The 3162-nt window shown below is 47.5% G+C and overlaps 1 long non-coding RNA gene across 1 annotated transcript; it reads right to left on the bottom strand.

Moving 5' to 3' along the window:
* Positions 1-966: 966 nt before the first annotated feature.
* Positions 967-2121, bottom strand: LOC119314771. The gene is made up of 2 exons (XR_005152450.1): positions 1506-2121; positions 967-1427 (listed from the first exon to the last, which is right to left on the bottom strand). It is a non-coding gene; the product is annotated as an uncharacterized LOC119314771 (long non-coding RNA).
* Between the last annotated feature and the right edge of the window lie 1041 nt (positions 2122-3162).

Here is a 3162-nt window from a genome sequence, read left to right as displayed (position 1 = left end):
CGGAAACCATCAGATCCGCCCATCGACCGGTCACCATGCACCCCGGTACGCTCACTGCCGCAACCATCCTATTTTATGGAAGTTGTTGGAGCAGTTGTGCCTTATTTTGCGCCCAAATTGTTTGAGACAACGCTTTCTCATGCCAAAAAAAAAATCAGTTTCGTGCCCAATTTTTACTCCACCCACTTTTCATTTCCTATTTTAGGCATATAGTTTAAAAAACCAAACCAGGCTGCTTGTTCAGATTTTTACCGATCGGACCGCTGATTTGATTGTCAGTTTTTTAATAAAAATAATACTCCCTTCGTGAACTAATATAAGAGCGTTTAGAATACTAAAGTAGTGATCTAAACGCTTTTATATTAGTTTACAGAGGAAGTACATATTTTATCAATAAAGGCACCAATCAATAGATAAAAAAGTGTAATCAGAGATGACCTTCGGGCATCTTGGTCCTCCTCCTCGGCTGCTCCTGGTTTGGACTGTGGAACGGTGGGAGACAACCGGAGGGAAGCCTGGTCGATTTGACCGGAGCGGATGAATATCGATGTTGTACATACCAGTCAGATTAGGCAATGGTGGCCCCTCTCCTCAGCGTGCAAATGACTCTGGTCATTCGGGTTCATGTAAATGACTCTGGTGAAAATCTTGCACTCGTCATGTTTTTCAGAAGCACAGCTCGAGTCACCGCACCACTGCCCATGTCCCGCCGCCATCCATGTTGATGCTCCTCGGCCACACTCGGGGCCATCAGAAGCTGAGAGGACGGCAAACGGAACAGCTAATTGATAAAAAGCACGTAAATCTGGATGCGGTTTTTTTATACTTTGGGCTGCATGTTGGGATTGCCAGATGTCACGCGCTCGCCGTGGTCTCACGTTTGCCTGCGTACGACCCGGTCGTACAAGATTTTTTCTCCGGTTCGACCTGTTTTTTCCGGTTAGATTGCTCCAAGCTCCGCTGGACTTAAATAACCATCGATTGCCGATCCGGTATGGTTTTTAGACTATGTTATTATACGGCTGCTGTCGGAGGCGCTCTTACACACGAGAGACATACGCTGTCGTATGGAATGTAAATCTACTAGCACAATCTATCCCTGTCGTGTCGTGCAGTGGGATTCTTGTGTTGTTTTGATCCAAGGTTCCTTGACTTGGTGGTTAGTAGGATCTAGTTGTAAATCTTTCCCTACTAATAAAGCAAATACTAGGGTTCTTGGTGGTCGCCGGTGTGGCGAGGGCCGGAGGAGTTGCTGTCGCGGGTGTCAGGCGCGAGGGCGCGGTCGGAGCAGAGGAATGCGGGCTGCGGCGCGACGCGGGAAGGCGGGGCTGGTGCTGGAGCTTGAGGGCGCGGGCGCCTTGGCATGCATCAGGGATCAGGCGCGACGAAGGGAAGCAGAGGCCGTAATGCACAACCGCCAATGCGCACTGGAGAACAATGTTTTTGAATTTACAATCAATCAGTGCAAAATCTTCAAATTTGTTTAAAACAAAGAAGATGAATACTTTGGTGGATAGAGTATGACGCCAAGAAAGCCGGATTGCCGCAGCCACGCGCAAGCTTGGCCTCTAGGAGGCATCCATCCAGGTACGGTCGGCGGCGGATAGCGGGGACGAGGGTAGGCCGCGGGTACTTCTTTCTGGGGGAGACGGCCTTCTTCCGATGCGCGACCTACCGGAAGAGACGGCTCAGCTGTCACAAACAAACAAAGAGGAGAAAGCGCATCCCAGAGAAAAAGCAGCACTGGATGCCTAGCCAAGGAGGGAAGAGAGCAATCTGAATACGAAAACCGGGACGGTACTGAGACGGCCGGTGCTGGGATGAGCATGGCCGCCTACGCCCAAATGCCCGCGCCGTGGCCGGGGAAACGGGGGAAGCGGGTGTTGGAGCCTGCGCCATGGATGGCCCGGTAGTGGTGCGGGAGATCCGGTGGAGTGTGGGGGGAGCTGGTGTGGAGCCCGCGCCATGCCCGGTGGTGCAGGAGATCCGGCGGAGTGCCGGCGGCGGGCGCAGGAGGTAGTGGCGGCGGGGAGATGCGGGGAGGTCGTGCTACCTGGGTAGTAGGTGGAGGTCGGGGAATGTGGATTACTCAAAAGAAGCTGAGGAGATAAGCTCTGCGAGGCGACGAGTCCAGACTGGAAAAGTGCCAGCGACGCAGCTGGTTTCTTCTAGACTAGCCAACGTGGGAGGCTAGCTAGCGTGCACGCACACATGTTCACAGGTTCGATTTTTTTTTTTGTAATATAAGTAGTTTGTTCACAGACCGATAAAAATCTCCAGATGCATCACACGGACGTGCTAGCGTGCGTCTTTGTCCTCCGAATAATGCAGACGTTGCCTTTTTGTTTTAAGGTTGAATTTGATCTTAGAAAAAGATAAGTTTAACTCTGTTTATGTGCCTCACGAAACTCATACTAACTATGTAGACAATGTTGGACTAACATAGGTTAGGGCACACACGGCGGAGACATATATGCTTGCACGTCCAGTAAAGTAAATAAAAAATAAATTGTCTTCAAGCGATATTGGTCCCGGTTTATACAAGTGCATAATAAACAATTCAAGCAAAAACATGTACATTTACGTGTCCTCGCAAAAGAGTTTTCAGTTGATCTCAACGAAGCTATTGCTTCGGATCAGGAAAAGGACGGCATGCCTATGACATCCCTAAAGATGGACATGTTGGATGCAGTAGGGAGAAACTTGCAACCACCTTATACACACTTTTGCCCTAAACATTGATTCTACGGAGGAACAACAACAATTGCGTCCAGACGAAATTACTTTAAAAATGATGCATGTACAATATTTTTATTGTCTGATAATAGTGTAGTGATTAATCTGTTGATGTGGTATGCTTTTCACTAGGCATCGACGATGTGATCACAACATCGTAACATTTTTCTGGCTCCTAAATTGTATCCATGAAAAACATGACACCAGAAACACATGCTCCGTTATTAATTAACTCACTCGTGCTTATTTTAAAATATGTTTAGGGATACCACAGTATAAAAATATTATTTAAACAAAAGTAACCTACTTTAGTGAACTGGCTTGCTTTCTTAAACAATGGCAAATACAGAAGTTATATCCTACAACCAAAATTTGAAGACATTAATAATTCTATGCTGGATAGCATTAACTTTACTTAGTTATAAT

Source organism: Triticum dicoccoides, chromosome 6A (genome assembly GCF_002162155.2).
Source record: "Triticum dicoccoides isolate Atlit2015 ecotype Zavitan chromosome 6A, WEW_v2.0, whole genome shotgun sequence".
NCBI lineage: Eukaryota > Viridiplantae > Streptophyta > Magnoliopsida > Poales > Poaceae > Triticum > Triticum dicoccoides.
This window is presented reverse-complemented; position numbering and strand designations above follow the sequence as displayed.